The sequence below is a fragment of the Adiantum capillus-veneris genome, chromosome 12 (genome assembly GCF_014529385.1).
Source record: "Adiantum capillus-veneris isolate H3 chromosome 12, ASM1452938v2, whole genome shotgun sequence".
NCBI classification, from domain to species: Eukaryota; Viridiplantae; Streptophyta; class Polypodiopsida; order Polypodiales; family Pteridaceae; genus Adiantum; species Adiantum capillus-veneris.
In genome coordinates this window covers 125,175,123-125,185,449 of record NC_140942.1, presented here as the reverse complement: position 1 = coordinate 125,185,449, position 10,327 = coordinate 125,175,123, and the positions used below count along the sequence as shown (strand labels likewise).

The window sequence follows — 10,327 nt, the reverse complement described above, 5'->3', positions numbered from 1 at the left end:
TCCAACTGAAAGATTTTACATTGTGGCACTTTTGATCTTTTTTCTGTTTGTTTTCAGCATTTTAATTTTGTAATTTTGGGGGGTCATATAACACTGCTACCCTCCCCATGCTCATCACACTAGTAAACACCCTTTATAATGCTTAAGCTAAAGGTCAATAGGGTATGAGCCCACTAGAAAGCCCTAGTACATTGCACACAATGCTGCCTAAATCGGATTAGAAACCTAAAGTAACCGTTGATTATTGGGAAGGCATTCCCCATGGTATAAAGAGAAGATCTCTAACTCCTAACTTGGTTAAATTAGCTTAGTCAGACTGCTTGATTTTGAAACCTAGACAAGGGATTACGACAAAAAATTATATAGAATCTAAAGTTTAATCTAAGCAAATGTGCAGAATATTGTGCTATCAATCACATTTAAAGCAGACAATCTTGGATACAAAAACAAAGACAAGGGGCAATGCTAATGGTCAAGAAACACCTGTTTGTGTTGATGATTGCGCTTGATTTTAAGAGTGAGCGAGAGATAGATTCCATGAAGGTCCAAATCCTAACAATAGAAACACGTTCTTGTACACACTAGGAAACACAAAGAATACCTCTAGGAGACACATCAGTGGGAAGAGGCACCAACCCTTATTGAACACAATTAAACAACATAAGGAACTCTAACCTAGTTATTTGCACTCCCCCTAGAGAGTCAAGGAAATATGATATTGTAGAGATTGGGAGGGAACCCTAAGGCTAAACCCCTATCCTCATCTTCATCAAGAAAACCGAAGTCATCATCCGTGAAACCATATGTGCCATCCGTGTAATCATGTAACTCTTCCTCATCATTAGAGGCACAAATGTTCACTAAGAACATCACTAGACATCTATAGTCATCTTGATCAAGAGCGTAAGTTTGTGCAATCAGAGAGACGTCCTCTACTAAGTATGGATCAATCGTGGTCAAGAGACATATCAGCCATTCTAACTCCTTGAAATTCCTCCCACATGCTAGCGTATCTACCAATCCCATTCACATGCAAGCACCGGGTAGACTATGTGAAACACTTGTGCAAAGTAAAGAGGGTACCTCTCACCCAGGTAGGAGTGGATGACTCTATCATACTAGCCATATCTGTACACACAGATAGATGATGGTCAGAGTGAAAATATTATAAGGTTCGTATCAAAAGGTCGTGTCCTTGTGCATAATGTGTTTTTATGATTTTGTGTTATGTATAGAATTCGTTGGTTTCCAGTTTTGTTTGGTGGCTTTTGTTCTTTTACTTTTTTATTTTATTTTTTGTGAGTATAAGGCTTTATATATACATTGCCTAAGAGAGATTGAGAGGTCAGGGAGGAAGGTTGAGAGGGGAGTGAGTGAATGATGACTGTCAGCAAACACTTCCCCCTTCCTTGGGTAGATCATACCTTTCGGAATGATGTCGTCACCTTTTGAAACCAATTGTTCCAAGTGCTTATGGGTGAAGGCTTTAACCAATAGTTTTTGACCACCCTATGTGTTTCATCTAGTTGCAAGGGTGGTAAGGTACTCTCCCATGATTTTATTTGCAATGTTGCTGTAGGTGGTGAACTTACAACGTGAGGAGCAAATTCTTTTTTGTTTGGATATGTAAAATGGTAGGTGAAGATTGCTTCGAAGCTTCTATGTTCAGTGTTCTTAGCAAATGGGGTTGACTTCCCATAGGCTGTACAAATCCTTTGTCTCCCCAATACAATTGTACTTCTAGATTCATTTGAGATCCAGTCTCAATTTCCTCTATTGGTGGAAAAGACACTCCTCTCCCATCACCCGTTTGGTTTACTTGTCTGCTTAGCTCACTTGCTTCATTGGCCTCTCTGACTTGTTTCCACAATTCGTCAAGACCATCTATTTCTTTACAACCCTCAGATATAGCTAGATGAAATCCCTTGAAAGAGTTATCCATGGTATTCAACACTATCCTTGGTTCTAATGTTGGGTCCTTGAGCTTTGGTCCGTGCTCGTAACTAGGATCTGGCTCTTTTCATTCCTGGTTTGATGGAATTACTGGTGTAGGTGGGACAAGGATCACATCCTTAGTTTTCCAACTGGTGATTCTAGTAAAGCTTTGACTATTTAAATCATTTTCTTGCAAATTTCACGCCTAATCTTTTCTAGTTCCGCATATGGATATACAATCCCCCTCTATTCTTGGGTTTGGTTGTTTTTAAGCCACACTTCATAGGCTTTCAAGAGGGCATCTAATGGCTCTTTTTTTTTTCTACCAAGACTGATCCGTATGAACTAGCACTTCTCGGTTTTCCATATGTGGGTGGTTCTTCTGAAGGTTGAGATGTCTGCTTAACAGAAGGTGCAACCCTTTCCTCATGTTATCTTATCTTCTCTTTAGCTTGGTTAAGATCCTCAGCTAGAAATTTCTGCTCTTGTTCTCTATGTGCCTTCCTCCTAGCCTTTCTAGCTTTCCAACTAATCCGTTTGCTCTTTGTTTTTTTACTAGGTGCATTGGTCTTTGGTTTACTCGTCTTTGGACTTGCGTTGGTTTTTATTTTCTCTGTCTCTAGGTTCTCCTGAGCTTCCTTTCAAGCTTGCACTCTCGTAACTACCTGAACTGGTATATGACGTTTTTGTTTTTTGAGCTATTGGGTAAGCTGAACAATTCCTGAGACATTTGTTGTGATATTTAGGACTTGGTTTGGGTTTTTTGGACGGTCGAGGGTTAAGTGAAGTAGGAATTTACTTGTGTGATCTCTGTCTGAGGACATTATTTGACCAAATAATTGTCATGGCTTTTGTGACACTTTGGTTGAGGAGCCTCTTCTTGCATTTTCTCTTGGATATAAATGAATTCTGACCATGCTAAGCCTCTATTCACAAGTGCTAGGTTTAATGGCCATGTGGCCGATCGCCCATCACTAACTGCTACTAAACCTAAGTGTACAACTATACACTTGTGTGAGCCACTAACACAAAGTAGAGTGTGTAATGTGCCTAAGTGCATAAGATAGAGAAGAAAGAAAGGGGGCACACAATGTGTGTCATCTCTCCGCCTCCAACCTTTGTGTGTGGCTATGGTGGTGTGTGTGTGCGTATTCATCATCTTCTTCCACTGTGCTCCTGGCTCCTCTCCTTCATCTGGTATTAGAGTTGTTTTATTCCCATAATTGCTTCTGTGTGAGCACTTTCAAGAGTGCAAACAATTTTCTGACTTCAGCATCAAAAAATTCAACATTCTGAGAGCATTTCCAGCAGGTGTCCTGCAATTTTACTCCCCTTTTGCAGTCATTCGTGCTATCAAAAACCTTATTTGAGCTACGGTTTAGGAGCTGCATTTTTCAGCTCTCTTTTGGTAGTTTGTGCTCTAGAGCTTTCATAGCCATTGCAGGTACCATTGGCAGTCTCTTCCATCTACAAGAGCCCACAACTCATTCAGGAGTGTGTAGCCTCTTTTGGAGTGGCCTCATACACACACATAGAGTGGGAGTTTGATCGCATTCTCTTCTTTGACTACAAGTATAGATACAGGTACATGTAAATAGAGTGGCTTGGTTAGCTTCCTCTGTGCTTCTCGGCCTCAATTTCGGCTTTGTCTAGGGCATCGACATCGACTCATAGGCTACAGGTTTCAGTGATTGCAATATGCAGGTTCCAATGGGAGCAATTTTTTATGCGTATATGCATATGTTTGCACTTTTGACAGTGTTTGAGCTCTTTTGAGAGCAGTTTGACTCCCCGTAGGGATATTTCTTTGCATGCACATGCTTTTGGTGTCTAATTGAGCGTTGTGACAAACTTGTACGTCTTTGTAAATACTGCCATTGTACGCTTTTGTGGACTCATTTTTTGGCTAGTACGGCAGTCCCACTCATTTTTGAGACTCGGTCTGGATGATAGCCATTTTTGCGACTTGGCTATACGTTTTGCTGCATAACCTACATTGTTGAGGGTCGATAGCATGAGGTTTTCATTAAGCTGGGGTATTCTCAAATGTGGAGATACCTTTGGTGATACAGATAACTGGAGCGTCCCTCACGAGGCCTTGCCATAGGACATGTATAGAGTGGTATAGATACTTTTGACATTGAGTTGGCAGTCTATGGTCAGTTTGATAGTTTATACGCCTCAGTTGGTCTCTATAGAGTGTGCTTTTGAGAGGCATTTCCCTCTTTTATGCTTTGTGAGTGACATACTTGGTCATTTTGTCTCATATTTTAGGTGACACAGTCCCAAATACAAAGGAGACTCTGTCGAAATTTTCCGAGAATCTTTTGGTAGTTTTGTCACCATGTCTACTAGCAAAGATTGTGACATTTATGACATAGAGAAGTTTGATGGCACTAATTTTCAGCTTTGGAAGAACCAAATGTGTGATGTGCTTGTTTAAAAGAAGCAAGAGTTGCCTATTGACTATGCGGCTAGAACTAATGATATACACATGACTCAGTTTCAGTGGGAGGAGCTTGATGACCTATGCAGGTCTATGATTAGACTGTACCTTGGTGAGTCAGTGTAATTTTTAGTGTTAGAATGTGAGACTGCTCATGCTTTATGGCAGAAATTATGTGACACTTACGAAAAGGATATGGCTAGCAATAAGATTTTCATGATGCAAAAAATTTTCAACCTTCGTATGAAGGAGTAAGCTAGCTTTGCCAGCCATATCAATGATTTTGATTCTTTTTTTGCCCAGATTTGTACACAGTGCATGACCATGGATGATGAGATGAAAGCAATCTTTTTGCTTTGTTCGTTGCCACCCTGTCGGGATATCTTTTGCATAGCAGTTAGTAACTCTGCTCCTAATGGTACGCTAAAATACGGTGATGTTACTAGTGCACTTTTGTTAGAGGAGATGCATCGAAAGACCATGACTAGCTCGCATTATGGCAAAGCTCATTATGTGCAAAGGGATGATAAGAAAATTAAGGGACGTTTTTTGCAATGTGAGTCCAAGAAAGAGGGCAATAGAGATGCATCAAAGGGTAGATCAAAGTCTCCCGGTCACCACAATGTTCAATGCCATTATTGTGATAAGTTTGGTCACATAAAGAAGGATTGTTATGCTTGGAAGCGTGACAAAGAGAAGGGCAAAGGTAAAGGCAAAGATCATGATGATAAAGAGGAGAAACCAAAGAATTCGGTTAAGATTGAAGAACTGAACATAGTTCAGGATGACAGTGATGCGCAAGACATTAATATGTTGATTTAAAATAATGATGTTTTTTATGATGCACATGAAACTCTATCTTTGCAGATTTCTATGCTAGTTGAACTCATTGTTAGTGGTGAAGTATCCTATACATGGATTCTTGATTTGGGAGCTTTGTTGCATGTCACACTTCATAGGCATTGGTTTACTACATACGAGGAAACCATTGGCTCTGTTACCCTTGGTGACAATTACTCTTGTGACATTGTTGATGTAGGTGATAGTGCCATGGTTATGGAAAATGGGGTGAAGTTTATCATCCATAATGTGCGTCATGTTCCAATCTTGACACGCAATCTGATTTTGGTTGGACGTGTTGATGACTTGGTTTACAAAGTCAATTTTCATTAGCAATCTTGGTGTGTTGCAAAGGGTCATCTTATTATAGCCCATGGTTCTAAAGTTGGTTCACTTTATTCTCTTTATGTATCTGATAAAAAGAGTGTTCTTTCTATAACCGAGCTGCCAACCGTTGCTTTGTGGCATAGCCGGTTAGGATATATGTCAAATAAGGGAATGGAGACACTCTCTTGTTTGGGCTTTTGTTATTTTTTTATTTTCCCTTTTGTGAGCACTGTCAATATGAAAAGCAAACACGGACATATCGTACATTCTTTTGACAAAGAAAGAAAACCCTTAGAGTGTATGCCTTCTAAATCCCATGGTGGTGCACCCTATCATGCTACATTCATTGACAATGCAACACGGCATGTTTGGGTCTACGCCATGAAGTCTAAAGATGAGAAATTTTCTTGCTTCAAGAAGTTCTAGTCTGGACATAAGTTGAAAGCTTTGCGCTCAAACAATGGTGGAGAATATGTCTCCAAAGAGTTTACATAATTTTATTCAAGTAGGGGAATTAAGTGTGAGTTTATAGCTCCTTATATCCCTGCACAAAATGGTGTTGCAAAACAAATGAATAGGACCATCCAAGAGTGGATTATGTCTATGCTATCACACAGGCTAATTTACCGCAAGCGTTTTGGGTTGAAGCATTATACACAGCCATGCACTTGATCAATAGATCACCACATGCTTCATTACAATTTTTTATACCTTTGGAGTTATGGTCAACACATAAATTGTCGTATCAAAAACTCTGTACATTTGGCTATGAAGCCTATGCACATTTACCCAAGCCTAGTTGCATGCTAAGCTAGATCCTAAGTCTAGGAAATGCATCTTCATTGGCTATGGTGTAGATGGTCAATTTGGCTATCATTTATTGGATCCAAAAAGTCGATCAGTGGTTCATAGCAGTGATGTTGTGTCTAATGAGACTAAGATGCATAGACAACCAGTGAAAGAGATTGAATTCTGGAAAGTCATATTTTTTGATGTATCACCTCCTATACAGATAGCTCCCGAGCCACTTACTACATAGGCTAGTACGAGTTCTGATCAGCCCCACGGAGACCTCAAAGAGTCTCACATCCACCAGAACATTTTGTTCCAGGCGTGGATTTTGATTTGCTGACAGATAGTGGTGAGCCTTCTTGTGACAAAGAGACTATGCTAGCCAATGTGGTAAGGTTCAATGGGAACATGCTATGAAGAGGGAGCTGTCTAGTATTGCAAAGAACAAAACATGGGCACTTGTTCCATTGCCAAAAGGTAGGAAAGCATTGCCTTGTAAATGGGTTTATAAGCAGAAGATTGACAATTACAAAGCTCGTTCAGTGGCCAAAGGTTTCAAGCAAGAATATGGTGTCGATTTCCATGAAATCTTTCAATGGTCAAGATGACCACATTGGGAATGTTGCTTGCTTTGGTTGCCACTAAAGATATGGAGCTTGATCAAAAGGATGTCATTACAGCTTTCTTACATGGTGATCTCGAGGAAGAGATTTATATGCAGCAACCTGAAGGGTTTGTGCAAAAAGGCAAGAAACATTTGGTGTGTAAGCTTCTGAAAAGTCTCTATGGCTTAAAGCAATCATTGAGACAATGGTATCAAAAGTTTGATGCATTTATGTGTTCCCTAGACTATAAGCACAGTAATGAGGATCCATGTCTTTACGTGAAAAGAAAAACCAATGGACAACTTATTATGCTAATCCTTTATGTAGATGACATGCTTATTGCTGTTCATTGCAAGAAGGACATTGTTGACTTGAAAACCAAGCTGAAAAGTCAATTTGACATGAAAGATTTGGGTGAAGTCTATCACATTTTGGGTATGCACAGTACTCGTTACCGTAAGAAGAGGTTGTTATACCTTTCTCAAAAAAGAGTATGTGCACAAGGTTCTTGATCGTTTCAACATGCAGAAGGGGAAGGCTTTGAGTACTCCATTGCCTGTATATTTGAAACTTAGCAAGAACAATTGTCCCAAATCTGCCGAGGAAAAAGCTGTGATGGCTAAGGTTCCTTATGCTTCAGCTTGTGGTAGTCTCATGTTGCGTTGCATTTATGCGACCAAATAATGCAATTTATATCGAATAACTCGTCATTATTCGCATATTATCATAAAATACGTGGTATTTTTGAATAATTTATAATCTATCAATCAATAGTTTATCGATCGATACAATATCGCTCGATATGCTAGATTTATATTAAAAAAAACACGCTTCGTTGTTCGATCCATTTTCGATCCATTTCAATTTTGGAGCTTTCTAGTTGTCTACAGCTCACACTCTCTATCTCATACTCTCGAGCAGGTCAGCTTCACGTACTGGTAAGCATCTTTTCTCTTCAGATTCGTGTTTTAATAAAAAATAATTTAAATTTTACTTTCATGTGATTATATTATTGTATGTGTCTCTGATACGCCTTCGGGCCCTCTTAGTCACATAACAGTTTAAAATTTAGGATATAAAAATTACTATGGCTTGTTTGATTTTATATCTTACTTCCATATTTATCTAATTTTTTTAAAGAAAACATTGACTCTTGTTCTGATATGCTTGGCAGCACTCTTACTTGAGTCAATGTTTTAGGAATTTAGATAACACCGTACATTGTTTTGATATGCTCGTCGGCACTCATACTTTGTACGGTGTTTTAGGAGACCATTAGATAGCATGTGCATTTGTTTGATATGTCTCACGATACTCTTACTTTGTACGATGATTTAGGTAAAATAAGCTCCAATGAAATGTGAGCTTACAAAAAACATACTTCTTCCTGTGTCAGAGCCTTGGTTCTTACAACGGAAGAAGATACTCCTAGACACAATCTGTGCAAATAAACTTTTTATCTAGTGAGTCTTTAAGGTATACACTTTTCAATATACGTAGTCATGGACCACATGATTCGTAGATCTACATTGTAGATGTATATAATGAGAAAAGTGTAATCTTTAAACTACTCCCGTATCACAATCTTTGGCTCTTACAACGGGAGGAGTTTCTCTCAGACAGGATTTGTGAAAAAAAAAACCATTATCTGATGAGCTACTAATTTTTATAGTATAATTGTTCTCGGCGTGTGGATCGACTGTTTATCCTTTGCTCTTACAACGGGAATAAAACCCCTGCGTTTGGTGCTTAGGACTTGCTTAGATCCTTACAATGAGAAGGATAAACACGTGACACCATATTTTACATTAATCTTTGTAATTTGTAAAATAATGCGTATTTCTATGACTTCGTCACATTCCTATTGATAATGTCTCATACATGCGAGGTTTTTGATTCGAAAAATCATAACATATTTCTTTATGATATGAAAAATCATAATTAACATCATGCATAATCGTGTACATGTTCTTGTGTATATTAATCATAAATTACATTCATGTAGACCAGTGGTTTAGGGTTTAGGGTGATTTCCCAATGGTTGTGTTGTAAAGAATGACTAGAATGTGTTGTATTACATGTCACTTATACTGATGAGAAGTTTTGATTTTTTGTTTTTTGTTTTAGCTTCTACGCACATCATGGGTACTACAGACAAGATAACAAAAGTTGAGCAGAAATATGTTGAAGAATTCGTATGCACTCATCTTTATGGATTACGAAGTGATTTCTCCAGGAAGTGCTGCAAGAGTCCTCATACAAATCATTTTTGGATGAGTTATGTAGTGCTACATATGCAACACTAGTTGCAAAATGTTGTGGTGCTTTAGGTGGGATTGAAGTCCTTAAAGGTGGTCAGTTGGGCCACGACGTGAGTCGAATCATAGGGCAAGTTTGCAGAGTTATAGAAACCCTTGACAAGAAAATTAAAGGGAAGTCTGGCTTCATGGACTGCATGAAGGAAGTAGAGGTCCTCTACAGAAGCATGAAGCAACAGGGAAAGAGACCAAGGATTGAAGAAGAGCCCAAGCATGTACCCGAAGTGCCTACCCCTTCGGAAGTACCAATCTTTAGCAATGATCCAATGCCGCCCAACATGGGAAGTTTAGACCCATGCAACCTCATCATCATGCGCATGGCTTTCATTGAATTTCCATAAATGGCAAGCATTGGAGAAGGTAGATACGGCATGGTCACGAAGGTAAAAGTCAACCATGAAGCCTTCACAGATGAATTTTACGCTGGCAAGCTAATCAAGGGTGATGGCCAGAAGTGTGCCAATGACATAGCACTGCATGAGGCCACAATTATGACTATTACTCATAGTGGAATCATTGCTGCTCTATATTGGCAAGACACACCACACGAGCACCCACCCTCATCTTCAAGATGTGGAATGGTGGAAACCTCGACCACTGGCTAGAGAGACTCTAAAAGGAGGGGAAGAATGTGGCCATGAGCAAGGGCTTTAGAGACACCAAGGGGACCATTGAAGGCATCAAGAAGAATATATGGCCTATCATTAATGGATTGCTCCGAACCTTCATCTTTTTGCATGCAAATAACATCACTCACAATGATGTTCATGGGAGAAATATCTTGTTGCATTTTGGATGGGCTGGAGTATATGTAGGCGTATATGATTGGGGTAGTGCAACCTTGTTCCCCACAGAGAACACATTTCCAAAGTTGCCAAATCTTCTCCCATCGACAAGGGAAGCATGGAGCAAGCGATATTGGTGGGTGGCTCCTGAAATGTATATCAAAAATTCCTCCAGTCTTCACGCGCAGCCAAGATATCTACTCCCTTTGTAAATACATTCAAGAACTCCTTAAATATTTACCTAAGGATGATAACACTAATTATATCACTTTCCTCATA

The 10,327-nt window shown here is 39.3% G+C and overlaps 1 pseudogene; it reads left to right on the top strand.

The window, feature by feature from the left end:
- The first annotated feature begins 9,086 nt into the window (after positions 1-9,086).
- Positions 9,087-9,604, top strand: LOC147446472 (uncharacterized; annotated as a pseudogene).
- The last annotated feature ends 723 nt before the right edge of the window (positions 9,605-10,327 follow it).